An 18,471-nucleotide genomic window follows, 5' to 3' on the forward strand; every position below is an offset into this window, starting at 1 on the left:
AAGGTATAAGAGGAAATAATTAAGTAAGTTGAAGAGGGTGTGCCATTTATAAGATAAAAATATAGACTGAGGATTCACATTAACATTGAACAGTCGTGAAAGCATAAAATCTTCTATAGATTGGGTGAGTTAGAGCATACAGCGAGTTTGTTAGTTAGTTAAGGCTGATAAATTCATGACCCTCTATTAGTAATTAAATGTTATAGTAACGTACTTGAAGCTGCTTAGGAACAAATGTTTCCTTCTTTAAATTACATGCCCATCGCCTGCCAGGCATGTTTGGCTTAGGATTGCCAATTCCTTGCATCCAGATTTGCAGGGTTTTCATTCTAACCCAGGGTTTCCTCTAAAAGAATTGGCCTTCAGCGTGGCTGCAGACTTCCTGGATCTTCTTAGCTTCAGACAAGTTTGAACTTGAAGCCGGAAGAGAGGAATAGGCTAAAACAATGACGACGAAGGTGATGATGAGATATTTCTCTCTCTCTCTCTCCTCTCGCTCCCGCTGTGGAGCATTGGGCTGATCTCTCAGTTTCGTGATCATTTTACAGACGGTAGGACTCCTTGGACGGGTGATCAGCTCGCCGCAGACCCTCTGCCTAAATACGGGATAACACGAACACAGAATAAAAGCATACACACACCAAATATCCATGCTTTGTGTGGGATTCGAACCAACGATCCCGGCTTCCGAGCGAGCGAAGACAGTACATGCCTTAGACCGCTTGGCTACCGTGACCAGGTGAAATAAAAATTATTGTTATGATTGTTATTTTTCTGTTGGACCATTTCCTCAATTTTGAAAGAAACTATGACAGACTGCTGAAGCGGTGTTTCCCATAGGTCTGTATATTTTAACTGCCTTTTTAGATATTGAATCTTAAAGAGAACATGGCCACAAACGTCTTCAGTGTTAAGAAATGTTTCCTTACGTAGGTGCTATAAAATACACATTACAGGGTGTGTATATTTTAATTTTAAATCACAAATACAGGTGAATGTACTGGTATTTAATCTAACGTAAGCGTTTCTTCTAGTAACTGGACGTAAAGTCAGTATTTACGTGCTGAGTCTTCCTGTGGAATTCAGGAAGCTGAAATTCCGAGCACTTGAAAATTTGTGACAACTTAAATCTGATGACTTCAGACCTTACGTGGTGATTCAATTTGCGAAGATCAGTGTGCCCTCCCACGCTTGTATATGCTCACGCGCCTTGAACGTGAAGCAAACCTCATGCCTCACAAACATTCCCGGCAGCAGAAGGTTGCTGAGGTCACACACGTCCATATGAAGATACGAAGCCGACTTCTCGTGTGAGAATGTCTTCACAGATTTTCGTGCATATGGAACCCTTACATAACCACTTCTGAAGCACGTATTACGAAAGCACATCATTTCAAATTAAACCTAACCTACGCTTTGTATTCGAGAGATGTGTACAACCGAATTATGCTTTCCTCTCTTCGTCCGTGTTTTTCATCTCAGAAACCACTCAATGGAATTTATATTATAATCGGTCAAATTTCATTAAATTACCCTGCATTAAGGGGCACGCTTTAGCGTAGTTGGTTGAGGCACTATGCATCAGGAACTGTGGAGCTTCTGGGTCTAGCTGTGCAATGGGGCGGGGGGCACTATCACGTACCCTCTGGCACTTCTCTCGCCTCTAAGCAACAACTCTCTGGTATTTTAGGCAACACCTTACACAATTACACCTTCCGTGGAAAGAGAGAGTGTATGCAGTATCACGGCTCAGTGTTACAACACACACTCGGCCGCACACATGAATAGTTATCAGTTGTTTTGAAAGTTCGGCTCACGTATTCCAGGAAGTATGGAGTTTATTTGAAAGGGCGGCTGAAAGCATGCATTCCTGTATTATGTAAAAGTGGACTAAGTATCGCTCTAAAACAGCTGTTGTGAGGAAGTGTGAAGCCTTCCAAGGCTGTTCGTGATACACGTACAATCTGAGATGTAACTGAGAGAATCCTGTAAGGTCTTCATAACTTTCTTTTATACACTTTATTGTTTATGGAATAAATGAAGTTATTATAAAGTGAAACGGCCTCTGTATATTATCGTGTTCATGTGATGCATGAAGACACGCAGATGAGATGTGCATTAAGTTGCCCCTGAAAACGGGCAAGTGAAGTTTCAATCTGAGACCAACCGAGGAGTTCGCCTCGAGGGAACAAGTTTTCAGAAAATCTGCTCCAAAATTGTAATGGCTTTCAAGTTCTGACTTCACAAGCGAGGATACGAATATTGTGTCTTTTTGTGCTGGTTCTTTAACGATGCTATCGGTCTCCAGACTGGATAATGGGCTGATTAATTAATGTGGAACAGCTGCTGAAATGAGGAGCACACGGTAGAGTAGTTGGTTGAGGTACTATGCTACAAGCCGGAAGATCGCGGGTTTGATTCCCGATAAGGTCATTGGATTCTTTCAAGTCACCTAATCCTTCCAACCTCACTATGTCCCTGGGGTCGACTCAGTCTCTTACAGAAGTGAGTACCAGAAAACTTCCTGGGGGGTAAAGGGCGGCCGGCTGTCAACTTTACCGCCATCTGTAAGCGGATTGTCTAGATGTGGAGCCTCGACGTCTCACAACCCCTATGGGCCTCCACGGCCTGTTACAGGAATAGCATAAAAGTTGTTGAAATGAGAATTGGCAGAGGAAACAGAATTAGTCTGAGAACACCTGTCCCAGTGACACTTTGTCCATTACAAATCCCATCTGAGCTGATCTAGGAATGAACTCTTGTCGCCGCCCTGAAACGTCAGCGAGTAACCGCCTGAGGTACGGTGCGGCCGCATGTAGTGTTAATTACGTAATAACTTTCGGTGCAATTGATCGATTTTCGTCGAAATTAGGATGAACGTTACACGAGGGGGCGACAGTTCATTCTGCTGTCAGCATCATTAGTTACGGTGACTGCGAAATTCAGCTGTAAGCAATTATAATTTGTTTGGCGTAGAGATACTCGTATGATTGGACGACTGCAAGTTTCAGACCGACAATTCTTTGTAGAACAGCGCCAGATAACAAAGAGAGCACAGTCTTCCGGGTTGTAATGCCGTGTAATTTGGACGCAGTTCACGTTTCGGAGGAATATATGGCCACTACATTCACGGTTTCATATCAAAACAATCATGTCATTTCAGTAAAGGTATTAAATAACAGTTGCAATGTTTCCTATGTTGCCTAACATGTTCGAGTTCAGGTTCTCGGAGTGGCTATGCGGAGTGCGGTCTTCTGAAACATGGAGGCGATTGGTCCCTCCGAAACATCGGGCTATCTCCGAAGTACAAAGCGGCACAACCCAGAAGCCCGTTCTGCTCAAGTCCTACATGAAAATATGATCAACACGCGAAATGTTTTATTTGATGAGAGTTACAAATTCACTCATTCACTCACTCATGGAGCTGAGCCCTTCTTGAGAAGCCGCCAATTGTGCAGCTACTAGAGAACTTACCAGCATTTTATGGAACCCTAAGGTTCATCACCGCCTTCACAAGAGCACTCCACTGGTCCCTATTCTGAGCCAGACCAATCAAATCCATGCCATCCCATCCTATCTCTCAAAGATCCGTTTAATGGGGCACGCGGTAGCATAGTTGGTTGAGGCACTATGCTACAAGCCGGAAGGTCGCGGGATCGAACCCCGATGAGGTGGATTTTTTCAATTTGCCTAATCCTCCCAGCCGCACTATGGCCCTTGGTTTGACTCAGCCTCTAACAGAAATGAGTACCGGGAATCTTCCTGGAGGTAAAGAGCGGTCGGCGCGTAAGGCTTACAACCTTACCGCCATCTATGAGCCGATTGTCTAGAAAATGTTGGATCCTCAATATCTCACAATCCTATGGGCCTTCACGGCCTGGTACAGGGATAGCTTTACTTTACTCTTTAGTGATTTTAATATCAGTCTATTGCAGTTAGTTTCAGCTTCCCGCCAATCTGTCACACAAGTGAACAGTTGCAAAAAATTTAAATAAAAACAGTTTTTGAGAATATTAATTCTATAAGAAATACTTTAAAATATAAAAATTTATTTTGTGAACCGGTTAGAAATAGCGGCATATTCCACCTCTCATGTCCTGAAAATGCAAAACTCGTAAGAATAAAGCCTTTAATATCAAATATAGCGAACATAAACATGATAGAAGAAATGAAACAAAATCAAAATTTTTTCAACATATACTAGAACCACTGCACTCACAGAGTTAGCTTAAGATCACTAGCAGATATTCGCTACAACAGAGGAAGGTTCTATATGATTACATAAAAAACAAAATCGTGTAATTAGATATCATTTACATAAGATTTGCCAACAAGTTAATCATACAAATGATTTTTTCTAGAATATAAATCTGATATACGGCGTCATCAACAACCTGTCAGACACCAACAGCAACGCCATCTATATAAACCACTCTTCGCATTCCGAATGTACCTCTAAGTCACAGTCTACAGACAGATCATTGCCTTCAAGGACACATCACACTATGTAGGCACTTCAATAGCTTCAATATTTGCCTTCAAAGACACCAATTGAACTACTTCAGTAAGTAAAACTGTACCGCTATTTCCAATATTGATCTAGTCATACATTTCTTGAAACTTGGTAGAATAAAACGATATAATTTTCAGATCAGCCTTCACGAAGTCACTTTATACGCCATTAACATATATGTCCTTGATGTCAAGGACACACACTGCGCCACATCACTAAGTACAATTCTACCACTAACCATATTATTAAAACAATTGCTCTTTGAAATTTCATACCCTTATATAATTTTTATAAACAGCTCTGCCTTCTTCCCCAAAAAGTATCAGAAACGCCCACACCCTCCCCAGAAAAGAAAACTAACTAACGTACAGTTAAAGTTATAACTTAACGTGGATTAACAAAGAAAGTTATATATGGAAAATGAAAGCATATTATAAGAGCATCAGTTAACCAAGTTATATAAATATTTCGAACCACATAATAAACACGTAACTATACGTATTGTGTAACACATTGAGACAAGTACTGCCAGTTTTAGGAACGTTTCTGTGTAAAATTCATTGTTACTTTCCCTACACTCCCGTATTTTAACAAGTGTGTACATAGTCTATTTACTACACATATATACTCGTATGTACGGCAGATTTGTGTACCACTCCGGACGATGACTTTCACAATTGAATCGCGTGGCGTATAATAAGAAATAAAAAAAAATACTGTAAGCTTGAGAGACGGTTAATCTTATGGCTTGAAGGTAAACAAAAACAGGACGATCTCTCATAAAACGTAATTTAAAGTCTATTTATTTATTATGAAGAAAAAGTTCATCATAGCCCTTGTTTTTTCATTAATAATTTCTTCCGCCGACTGCAGCTACTATGAGTAAGGGAAGTGGGTGGATACCTAACATGAAGCAATGCAGCAACTCTTCTTTGTCTTCAAACGGTTTGAGTTGGACGGTTTCCGTTTATACTTTCACAAGTCAGCAGACTACAACAGCAAGTACAACTAATGGTTCTTATTTCTAGTGACAAAAGAGAGAGTTTGGTAACTCGAATATTTATGCATATTTTTCTGAATCTGTATCCTTGTGACATGACGGCATCAGGCGGGAATAAATATTTTGTTGTGGAAATCACGTCGGGGTTCGCTATGGTCCCGATGTCTGCTAGCGTAGCGAAGGTAGCGACAGTTTTCATTGCTGCAGATATGGACGCGCCATAGCCCAAGCGATTAGTCGCTGGCTTCCCACAGTGGCGGCCCGGGTTCGATCCCGGGTCTTGTCAAGTGGGATTTGTGGTGGACAAAGTGGCGCTGGGGCAGGTTTCCTCCGAGTACTTCGGTTTCCCCTGCCAATCTTCATTCCACCAAATTCTCCATCATTATAATCACCAGGGACAGGTACAATAGGCCAATCAGTGGCCGCCGTGCCGAATGGACCCAGCTGGACTCCACCCCCCACTAAGCGAATAAAAAAATATTGCTTCAGGTAGTACGGTCCTGAATGAAGACTGCATAAAAAGAGAAACGAACAGTTCGGCAGCAATTAGTTCGACCAAGGATAGACGCAGAGTAAGAAACTTAGTAGTTCTTTTTTATTTTCTTAGGGTGGGGTGAGACTGATTCCACTTTTTACTGGCCTATTGTACCAGCCCCGGATTATACAGTAGATGATAAATGTGAAGTAGTCGGTGGAATGAGAATTGGCAGGGGAAACCGAAATCCTCGGAGAAAACCTACCCCTAGTGCCACTTTGTCTATCACAAATCGCACATGACATGACCCGGACTCAAACCCGGGCCGCCGTGGGGAAGCCGGCAGCTAACCGCCTGAGCTACAGCACGGCCATAATGGAAAACTTAGTATTTATCTCCATTGATTTGGGTAGGGCGGCATTGAACCAGATATATGGTGTACTTACTCCTCAATTCTGGCAGTGCCGACGAATGTTCTTTTACCTAATTTGCCCTAAATTTGACATGTACACTGGGCCCAGCGATTGAGACTAGCTCTTTCTAAGGGGCCCAACAGAATAGGTGTTTTTCCCTCACCTGAGAACGGAAACAGATCCAGTTTCCGAAACGTCGTGTTTTTCTTAGTTATCTTAAAAAACCAGGACGATGGATAAAGTCCGAAAACCCAGTATCTCTGTGTGTTATACACCATCGTCAGAATCCTATAGTAACTACTTGAAAATTACTGTGGTCACCAAATATCTTCCCTTCAAAATGCGACTTGCAATTTACGATTAAACCGACTGAAGAGAACAATGCTAAGGGCCTGTAACATGATTTATAGGTTAGTTCAACTGTTTAAAATGTCATGCTCTTAGAAATATTTCCTTTGAAATTCTACACATTCGAATAATCAAGAGAATTCTGAAATGTGTCAAGTCAATCATGAGCGCTTTCTACTGTTGTACTACCATCTGTTCACATTATTGAGAACTCGGCTATACAGATTTCTGTAAAGCAACAATAGCCATGATCACTTGTTTGCCATTAACGAATTTATGAGGTCGTCACAAGCAACAATATTTCAGTTGCACTAGAAATCGCGCTGCTCCACTTCTTCCGCTGTACGCCCGACTGTGTTTTATTATTCCACTCCAAAGCTGCTCTCACATGCGTTACAAAGGTCGAGGTTCACTGCGAAACTCAGATTGAAAGTTCAAGTGTCCATTTACTGAACGACCTTCAGAACAGAGAAATGGATCCAAGTACAGGAAAGATTTTGTGAGGAGAGTCCCTGAAAAGTGTTTGAAATCATAGTAGAACATGCAAGATTTGAGGTTTTCACAGCGGTGACTATGAAGAAAGCAGCCTTCTGGGATGTGGCACCGTATAGATGTGGTGTTAACCGACGTTTCGGAGGAACGTATAGCCTTCATCTTCAGGGTAGAAGGAAAAATAAGAAAATCCGCAAGCGAAGAGACAGTGAGAACAGGTGCAAGCAGATTAATGTTGGAAATATGGAGGCGATACGTTCCTCCGAAACGTCGGTTAACACCACGTGTACACGGTGCCACATCCCAGAAGACGAACAGTTTGCTATTGAAGAGAGATGAAGTAACAGGATAGTTTAAATGATAATTAGGCCTGCTTATAAAATCCACTGTTTTTATTTTTCATGTGGCATTCCCCCCCCCCCTTGGCACTACAGCCCCAGTGGGCCTAGGCCTACCTCCATGAACTCCGTTCACTTCGGCCATGTGGCATTATTGTGGCGAATTAACAAAAAAGTACCTATAGGTGAAATAACAAATTAACATAAAATTTTTATTATAAAGACTTGTGATTAATGGCCATTTTGTAGAGAGGTCATTTGAAAGGTCTGCGACAATATTTCATGAATACCGTAGAATTTTCCTTTTTTCTTTTTAGATATCGATCATTGCAAATTAACTGTAAGCTGTTTCTACTAATTCCCTAGAATGGATGTCACCTTCTGTTGCCTTAACCCGGGATAAAGCCAATCTCCTAACCGATCCCAGCCTGCGCCTTTCTCTTGCATTCTTATAGTGTCCAAATGACATTCCCACGATCTCAGAGACAATGATGTTTGGTGCATATGTCCTGTATATGTCTGCAATTTATTTCTGAATATGCTTTTGATAAGACCAGGACTCGTGCACAGTGTTTCAGTCTGCCTAGAAGTTTAATGCTACATAGAGATTAAAATAATAGTTCTACAGATGGTTGTTATAGAATGCTTAATTCTCAGGGTTGATTTACACAATTGGTCGTTACTTTCCTGGATATGTGTCCAGTATGTCAGTTTTAAAGTCGGAATAAATCTCATGTTGAATTGTTTAATAATCCTTGACATTAACTGGAGATGCCTTTGAAAGGGGAATGAGTCCTCACTTTGACGAGACGCTCCTAAGTACATGAACATAGACGTATAAACACGTCAACATGAAAAATGGGATGATTTGGGCTTTCCACTGGGCCTAGTTCTCTTGATTGGGCCCAACTGAGTAGGTTTTACCTGAAGACGGAAACAGAATCCAGTCTCCGAAACGTTGTATTTTGAAAAATAAACAGGACGGTTTTTAGATAAAGACAAGACGATGGGTAATGCCCAAAAACGTAACATTTGTACTGACTAATTAGGAGCCATGAATTTGAGGTGCTCAGTTTGAAAAGGAAAGCAATCCACACAGCTTTAGCCTGCGTGCCTTACTTAGATATCCTCAAGCGGCTAGTCGCTGGCTTTCCACCGCGGCGACTCGGGTTCGATCCCTGGTCTGGTCAAGTGGGATTTGTGGTGGACAAAGTGGCGCTGGGGCAGGTTTTCTCCGAGTACTTCGGTTTCTCCTAACAATCTTCATTCAACCAAATTCTCCATCATCATAATCACCCCGGGCAGGTACAATAGGCCAATCAGTGGCCGCTGTGCCGAGTGGACCCAGTTGGACTCCACCCCCACTAAGCGAATGAAAAAAAACAAATTAACGAATATACCAGTGAAGGGGAAGTTAGTTAAACAGCCCTCTTTAACCCACAAGTAACTGTCCACAAGGCCAGTTTTAACTTGTACCTACCTTTGCGTTTTGCTTTTACGCCATCTATGTGCAACGTCGGTTACTATTCACTCGTTTTTCTGTATTGATACTACATGTTTCGGCCTAACCGGCCATTTTCTAGTGTGCAGGTTGTTGTGGTTAAGGAATCTGCTGCTTACTCTAATGCTCTTTTGTTTTCTCTTATGTAGTTGCCTCTACAAGTGCACACAAGGGACATGCGCCCAGCCAGTGAGAACATGCGAAGGGGCACGTAAGTACAAACACAAAAATTCATAAAATAGTGACACGCCTTTGCACTGACAATAAACATATGTTATACATTACAGAAACGTGGACGCCGCAAAATGAAAATAACGCAGAACTGAGAGAGTTTTTATTCTCAGACAAACACATTTTAGTGCGAACAACGAGATGCAAAAGAATGGGATACATTGACTTGCGAACTAGAGGAGCATTGCTACAGTTTCAATAAGTGAACAATTCCCTGATGATGACCGAGTAGGGCCGAAACATGTAGCAGTAGATGTGATTTTAATGACATTTTAATAAGAGTTTCGAAATGTGGTGTTGGAGAAGAATGGAGAAGATCAGTTGGACCGATTATGTGAGAAATGAAGAAGTGTTAATTAGAGTCAGTGAGCAGAGGAATATCCTACATGAAATAANCGTCATTTTAATAAGAGAGAGACTGTGGACATTTTCAGGGACGGAAATGAATGAGCGAGTGATATGTCATTGCAAAAGCAGTCAGCAAGAAGAACGCAAGGTTCCTCTGTCTAGCAACACGTGGTACACAGAATATCTTCTGTGATTTATAGGGTGAGGAATGGTCGCTTTAGAACGTATTCACTGATGGTCCCTTGCGTTAAAAATAGATGATTTTCTTAAAACATTCTAAAGGTCCCTGACGGTTATATATTGCACTTAGCGTTGCTGGGTTTCTGGGCTTCGGCCCGTCATCTAGTGTTCCGAACAGAATGCAGCTCAGCCTTGAGGAAGAAATCAAGTCCAGAGTAGAAAATGTTGTGTTCTATTCAGCATAATAGACGATGGACAAGTCCAGAAAACCAGTAACAAAACGACTTCCTGAATACGACTGACCACTGTTCTTTAATGTTCTGCACATAATAATAATAATAATAATAATAATAATATTAATCCATTCCTTCGAAACTCTCGCATGAGCATGCGCTTCATGACGTCACACTAGACGTTTCACAATGGCGACTAAAAAAGGCTAATCCTTCCCTTGTACATGTGTATGATACAGTCTTACTGAGATAGTGCAACAACGAGTTATAGCCCTATTGTACTCATACACATGACAGTGAGAGCTCAGATTCTTTGTGTAGACGCTAATAACTGCGGTCATAATGTGTCATACAGACATTTCCGCTATCGGCGCCAAATTGACTCGGGCTCTAACGCTTGGAGATTTATGTTCGGGATGTGTTTGTTTCGAATCTCGAGCGAAATACTATCCTCGGAATTACTGGGTTTTTGGATTTTGTCCATCTTCCGGTGTTCAGTTAAATGTATCACGAACAAAAACAAAGAGAAACAACCAAAGAACAAACAAAGTTGTTTCAAACATGTTTATGTGACTCGTCACGCATGTGCAGTGGTGCGCTACATTTGTTTTCTCGCATGTTTAACAGAACTGACATGACGCAACAGTCTACTGCCCTTCACAACCATCCTGACTGCTCACTTGAATTCGGAATTTCATAAGTAGATAACAAGTATTTCTTGTTATTGCAATTTTTCTTTTTCCCTTCACGAATATCGCTTGAACATTTTTCTGCATGTACCTATCCGAATTCGCCCCTAACATTCCCATGCAAGATATAGTTCAGCCCCTGAAATTTCATTGTTCGCATGTCAGTTTGTCGATACCACTGGCCAAGCGATCTTGGGTCCTACAGAGTCTGAGGCCCACGATATGGACTTAATAACTGATACCAACATATCGGCCATGTGTCATGTTAGCGCTAAGTATTGTGACTCGCTGAATTATATGCTAAAAGATCTTAAAAATGCAAATTTTGATGACCCCAATTTTGTGACATAAAACACAGCAGCTTCTCAAAATCAGTTCTCTATGACAATAAGTAATTAAACTTTCTAGAGACGGGTTGGCTGGGCATGTACCACGAACGAGGGTGACGAAGAATGCATATAGTATATTGGTGGGAAAGCCAGAAGGAAAGAGACCACTGGGAAGACCAAGGCGTAGGTGGGTGGACAATATTAAAATGAATCTTAGATAAGATGGGATGGTATGGGTTGGATTGATCTGGCTCAGGATAGGGACCAGTGGTGGGTTCTTTTGAACACGGTAATGAACCCTCGTGTTCCATAAAATGCTGGGAAATTCTTGAGTAGCTGCACATTTGGCGGCTCCTCAAGAAGGGCTCAGCTCCAAAAGTAAGTAAGTAAGTAAGTAAGAGACTGGTGTGTGTTTTGGTTTGGAAGCAGATCGTACCCGTATCTACAAATTTTGAATGAAGCATTCCTATGTCAAACTTTACAGAGTTAGCAACCGTGAGAAATTTCGACACAAAGTCCGACAACTTTGAAGGAAATGGTTAGGCCCACATAGGCCTATCAGCTGTCATTATGCATGGAACATGTGGGGGGCAGTCGTGTGAATGTGCGCATGTCACTTGCATGTCCTCTACGTGTACTTCCGCCACACAAATACTCTGAATAGATTGAATGCGTGTCTATCTTTGTCTCTTATTTTTATCTGTGTGATTCACTACGAGGACCCATCACAGTGGCCGCACGGTCTAAGGCTGAATTGTCTTCGCTCGCTCGGACGCTGGGATCGTGGCTTCGAATCCCACACAAGGCATGCGTGTTTGGTGTGTGTATGCGTTTATTCTGTGTATGTGTTGTCCTATGTTTAGGTAGCGGCCTTACGATGGGCTGATTACCCAACCAAGGAGTCCTTCCGTCTGTGTAAAAATGATTACGGAACTGAAAAAGAGGCCAGGGCCCTGAATGGGCAAGAAGAGCAATTGGAAATAATCACTAGGAGGAAACCCCAAATTTATAATCATAAATCTCTCAATAATTTGCCGATGAAAATGAATCTTGGCGAGTATATACCTTGGTGGATATGAAGACAATATGGTTACAGAACATGCTGAAATTGGTGTCCTTGGGCCTGGAGATAGAGAAACACATGACCCCCATATTCGCGAATGTTGAGGATAACATGGCAAACCAGACTGCAGAAATTGCAGAAATGGCGCGAACCGGGCAGGTAGGCACCGGCTCGGTGACTCAGATACATAGCAATGTCAGATCTCGTTTTCATCGTAAATTATTGCATGATTGATTATCATTTATCATCAATTCAGAGCTTCCTTCGAGTGAAGGAAATATTGCCATGCGGCATTATATTATGTCAGGAATAAAGTCCTGGCATTTCCTGTAATGGCGAATAAAAATAAAGAAAATAAAACTATCCCTGTAACAGGCAGTGGAGGCCAATATTGTTATGAGACGTCGAGGCTCCCACTTTTCTAGACAATCGACTGACACATGACGTTGAGGTTGTTAGCCTTAGCGCCTGCCACCTTTAACCCTAGGAAGATTCCCGGCACTCATTTCTGTTAGAAGCTGTCTACCCCAGGGTCATAGTGCAGCTGGAAGGATTAGGTCAATTTAAAAATCCAGTGACCTCACCCACCTGGAATCGAACCCGCGACCTTCCAGCTTGTATTATAGCGCCCTCTGTGTTGGAAAATGCAGAATCAATTATGAGATAAACGGAGCCTTTTTAACTTAATCTGTTATTTTAAATTCCACAAAAACTGTCTTAGCAAAATTGTATGTCTTGCGGCAATCTTTCTTTCTAACATAACTTCAGTGCATGTAACTTGAGTATTGCTAATGGCGCTTCCACGCCTCAACTTCACACCTCCGACATGTTGCTATTACTCATTTTAGGGAGCTACGAATTACGATGTAAGGGTGATATCAATGGGCATATCGGTCATATCAAGTTCCGTGAAGATCGGTCAAAGGTTTCGAAGTTGGAGAGGAAACGCAGACAGGCACGTACAAATGTTATGACGATGCTTATATTATGGGCCTATGTAGCCTGAGACGGCTAACACGCGTCTCTAAATAGCCTAATAATAAATTTAGGTCCATAATGCCTGCTGTCCTCACACTGTGTACTGAAATATGCGAAGAAAATTATGTGTTATAAGCTCTTTCCCGAATGTCTTCTTTTAACTGGTTGTGGGGACTGGTTAGTAGAGAGAAACTTTTTATTTTGTTGCAAGTTTTGACTTAGCTGTCTTGTTCTTCAGGCGACAGGTTTCCGCTTGTCCCGTACGAATCCGCAATCTCTTCGTCATAACCATAAGCGTGGTGTCAACATTCTAGCAACATCGCACAATTCAGTTAACTGCCTGACAAAGGGATATCCTGCGGGGTAAATGATATTCAGTGTACAAGTAATTTGCTGTTATAGAGGGATGCAAATCTTCGTTATCGCCTCCTTAACATCCTGCAAGTGGACGCTGTCTTGACCCTAAGCATGTGTTAGGGGTGAGGGAACGCAACCACGACTTCCGAGAGTTATTATCAGACTAACTGCAACTGGACTGAGCAGCGCAAATTCAGGAGACGGCAAAGCAATTGCAACGTAACTCGCGGAAAACTGAGAAACAACTGCCAGAAACTTGAGCAAACCAAACCACTCTTCTCTCAGTTCCGTTGCCGCGTAATTTCCTAGTGTCAGCTGTTCTATCGCGCTTCTCTGCTTCATTTGCTTCTGAAGAAGGCACGAAAAGTTGATGATGCTGCAGATTTCGTTTTTGTGCAGTTAACTGAGCAAGAGCCCGGTATACATGACAAATGCCATACAGACTGTGCTAAGCGGAACAGAATCGATTTGGCTTGGGAAAGAAATTCTCATGAAGAATGCCGTCTTCTGGGATGTGGCGCCGTGTACATAATGTGTAAAACGGCGTTTCGGAGGAACATCGGTTTACACTATTTCCACACGGCCCCACATGCCGGAACCACAGCCGTGAAAATCTCAGATCTTACATAATTTCTCATGAGATGGAGTCTGGATTCTGGTTAAGTTCTTTCGAAACAATAAGCATCTGAGTTAAATTATCACGGAAGAACGGACGTATCCAATGTTTTCTTTCCCTAATATTTTGTTTAAGCCTTAATATTTATTTGTACATTATCCTCCGATCTATATCTCAGATTATGGAGTGAGTTTTCCTTAAAGTTTTATTCAAAATCATAAATTATGCTCAGTAATTCTCATTAATATGGCAGCTAAACTCGTAAGGAATTCCCACACAGTGTGAAAGTTGTTATAACATTTCCGTAGCCGCTCCTCCTCTATATAAACATTTCGTATACACAATTTTCTATTAAACGCACCCAACTGCTTATCTCAGGCAGGAACCTATTTGACCTGTATTCGGAGGGGTTATTATTTCGAATCTCAGGCGGAGCATAGGATATATTGAACGAGATTGTTCGTGGTTGTACTCCGTCCATCCAGGCCAATTCTCGGATAGTATTTCAAATTATATCCTGCAATCTTTCTTCCAATTCTTTCCCAGTTCACTGTTTATTGACCGTCTTATCATTCGACGCTTTCTGCCCTATATTTTCCGGTACTGACAGTGTCGTTAAATAAATGCATTTAATGTGTTTTCTGTTTGGTCTCTGAATCACCCACTCGTGGAGCTGAGCCCTTCTCGAGAAGCCGCCAATTCTGCAGCTACTCAAGAACTTCCCAGCATTTTGTGGAACCAGAAAGTTCATTAAAGAGCCATACACTGGTCCATATCTTGAGCCAGATAAGTTCAATCCATACCATCCCATCCTATCTCTCTAAGATCCATTTTAATATTGTCCACCCACGTACGCCTTGGTCTTCTCAGTGGTCTCTTTCCTTCTGGCTTTCCCACCAATATCCTATTGGTCTCTTAAAGTCACTGTTTTAGCGTACACACAGATGTTTATGCAACTTTACAAGTTATGAGAAATGAAGTAAAGACTTATACTTCCTTGAGTCTGTCTGCCCAAATTCCAGGCTAAGGCGACAGTAACTACTACAGGTTTAAAGAAAGAACGGCCTATTAGAGCATATCATTTTATCTTCTATACGTTTACGGTACGGGAAAGGGGTGGGGGAACAGGGATTTATTTATATGCCATGTTTGTGTTCAGAAATATAATTGCATTGAATACATGTGTGCGCACGATCGTAAGATTTCACATTTGTGCTGTCCTTGTGTCACGCTCCTCTTGTTGCAGTGCGAGTTGATCGACCTCTATTTGGGCCACACGTTCCGAGCTTTGCTGGTGTAACACATCCACAGTCTCGCACTTAAATATATAGTTACATACAGGGTAGAAGATTTGCTTACAGTTTTCCTTGATCACCGGAATAATTAACGCGAATTCAGATAAAATGTGACACACACGCACGTAGAAGTAGAAGGTAGATGCAAGGTATATACAGAGTGCATAGAGTTTTCTTTCTGTAAAAAGTTTGTCGATTCTCAGATGTGTCGGATGGGGCGGGGGTAACAGTTCTCAACTTTCTCTACAGATTTATCGCGAGCCAGGATAGCCCAATCTACATAGCGAAGGGCTACGGGCTGAACGCCCGGAGTTTGATTCCGGGTAGCGGCAACAGATTTTTCTCTACTCCACAGCGTCCACACTGGTTCTGGGGCCCATCTCTCCCCCGGAGATAAAGCGGCCGAGGCGTGAAGCTGACCACTCATATCTATCTGGTGCCGAAGTCAACCATATTTGAACTATACCTGCCCTCCCCGACGTGTCCTCGTGGATTTACCTGATAATGCACAGGGACAAGCTCAAATTACAGCCCTGTGTCCTGAATTATCGGAAGGGGAACTCGCATTAGAATATAAAAATTATCTTTGCTGAGGCTCCCCCATTTCATGAGATGGAGTCAGCACGGCTGTAGCTGCGTGCCTCTGTTACACAAGCCAACTGGCAAAACAGAGAACAAGCACCGCTTTAGACTTTAACTGTGCTTAATTAATTAAACACTACGCCATGAAGACGTATGGGGAAGTGGATGTATACATCCATTTTTTCTTGACCTCGACACTAGCTGGAGGTGAATGATCAGCTTCACGCTCCTGCCGCTTAACCCCAGGGAAAGAGCCACCGGTACACATTGAATAGGAGGCTGGATTGGCCCCAGAGCCCATCTGGACGATATGGAAAAGAGAAAATTCTGAACCTACTGGGACTCGACTCCGACCTCTTGGTCGTCCAGCCCTTAGGCAGTCGCTATGCTGACTGCGCTACCCCGGCTCACCTGTAAACTTATAAAATATAGAAACAAATGCATTTTCATTGTTTTCCGTTACATGGAATGTAGTGAGTAAAATTAAGTTGAAAGTTGGGTGATAACTGCCGGACCCAGAAGACACAGTTGTGCGGGTCAGGGTATTGAAGAAGGGGAAGGAGTACGGATGAAGATAAGATGGAATAGAAGGGGAAGGTTGAGAAGAAAATGAAGAAGAGAAATATAAGGGAGTGGAGAAAGAGGCAAGGAAGGAGTCAGAAATGGAAAAAGCGGAAAGGAAAATAGTTGAAAAAAAGAGACGAAGAAGAACACTGAGGAGAAAATTTTTAGAGGGATGATAAGATAAAAGAGAAGTGAAAGAAGATTAAAATAAAGAAGAAACAGACACGGCTTGTTCTTGAGTCCTCGGGTGTGGGAGAAAAGGAAAATTTATGACGCTTAGTTCAAAATTTGCAGTCAGTTCTTCTGTATGAAGTTACGCACAATGGACCAATATCTGGTCTAAGTGCATGGGGAAACCCACCCTCTGCAATAACAATTCTGTATGAAGTTGATGATTGCCGAATCATTGTCATGTGTCATGTGATGATGGACTCAGTCACTCACTCATGGAGCTGAGTCCCTCTTGAGAAATCGCCAATTGTGCAGCTGCTCAAGAATTTCCCAGCATTTTATGGAACACGAAGGTTCATTACCATGTTCACAAGAGCCCTCCACTGGTCCCTATCCTGAGCCAGATGAATCCAATCAGTATCATCAAATCCTGTCTCTCTAAGATCCATTTTAATATTGTCCACCCACCTACGCCTTGGCCTTTCTATTGATGTCTTTCTTTCTGGCTTTCCCACCAATATCCTATATGCATTCCTCTTCTCCACAATTCGTGCTACATGCCCTTCCAACCTCATCCTCCTTGACTTGATCATTCTAATTATACTTGGTGAAGAGTACAAGTTATGAAGCTCCTCATTATGTAGTTTTCTCCAACCTCCTGTCACTTCATCTCTCTTCGGTCCAAATATTCTCCGCAACACCCTGTTCTCAAACACCCTCAGTCTATGTTCCTCCCTTGGTGATGGACCAGGTAGGCTATATGTATGTTTGACGTTACAGACATCGTTAACATAATTTGTGGGATTTTGATGTAGATCCATATGATAGAAGCTGGATAGGCCTTACAAGAGAAATCACTAAATCGCAGAGTCATCCATTGATAAGCGAAGAGACAAGCGCATCATATCATGCAGGTCCTTTGTCGTGTTCACAACAGATCGATACTGGAACACTTCGTGAGCCAGTTGAACCCAGCTCACATTTTAATAACCTGTTCATACACAATGAATTTTAATATTATCCTCCCATCTTTGTCTATTTATCCCATGCAAGTTCTTGTGTCTGCGTGTTCCAACTGAATGTATATATTTCTTACTTCTCCATGCCTGCTACATGTATCGACAACACCCTTCTTCAGGGTTTACAGATCAATTCAATGACTGATCACCAATTGCATCTGAAGATGCGTACAGTTAAGAATGAATGAAGCGAAAAGCAACAGACGAGGAATGTAAAGAGAAATGTGACCGTAAATTTCGTATCGGAATTCTGGTAGCGTATATAGGTTTCAGATGTATTTGGGATATAAGTGGTAAGTTGAGTGACGATAGAAATGAGGACACAGACTTCCCAGGGCAATGACCCGACCTCATATCGTGTAAAGTACGGCAACTTGTTTACCGAATACCGTCCTCATTGTCTCGCTGTGTTTGCGTCCGATCGTAATGAGGTTAATAATGCTCATTACTGCATTAACGATCCTGCAGGCGGGGAAGCAGGCCGGTGGATACAGGCGCTTGGTTACAAACATCTCTTTATAGAGCCCACCACTGTTTCCTCTTTTCTATATACTTGCAGGTTTGTCCAAAATACAGCCCCAAGCCACAAGTAGCGTATGACACTGCATTGCGTGGGCGTAAAACACCTATTTCTTCCATCAAGGAAAGAAAATAGATTGAAGGTGGCTCCCGTATAGAAAACCGTGGGGATCCGTGCGCTGACCAAGCGACAACCTCTATCCGCTGAAGTTAGCAC

At 42.2% G+C, this 18,471-nt stretch overlaps 1 long non-coding RNA gene across 2 annotated transcripts in view; it reads left to right on the top strand.

Moving 5' to 3' along the window:
• Positions 1 to 4,480: 4,480 nt before the first annotated feature.
• Positions 4,481 to 18,471, top strand: part of LOC111865256 — a 195,368-nt gene continuing 181,377 nt past the window's right edge. For both annotated transcript variants that reach the window (XR_002842953.2, XR_004513111.1), the window contains exons 1-2: positions 4,481 to 4,564; positions 9,230 to 9,291. This is a non-coding gene — a long non-coding RNA (uncharacterized LOC111865256). The remainder of the gene's footprint in view (positions 4,565 to 9,229; positions 9,292 to 18,471) is intronic.

The sequence above is a fragment of the Cryptotermes secundus genome, unplaced genomic scaffold, assembly GCF_002891405.2.
Source record: "Cryptotermes secundus unplaced genomic scaffold, Csec_1.0 scaffold975, whole genome shotgun sequence".
Lineage (NCBI taxonomy): Eukaryota > Metazoa > Arthropoda > Insecta > Blattodea > Kalotermitidae > Cryptotermes > Cryptotermes secundus.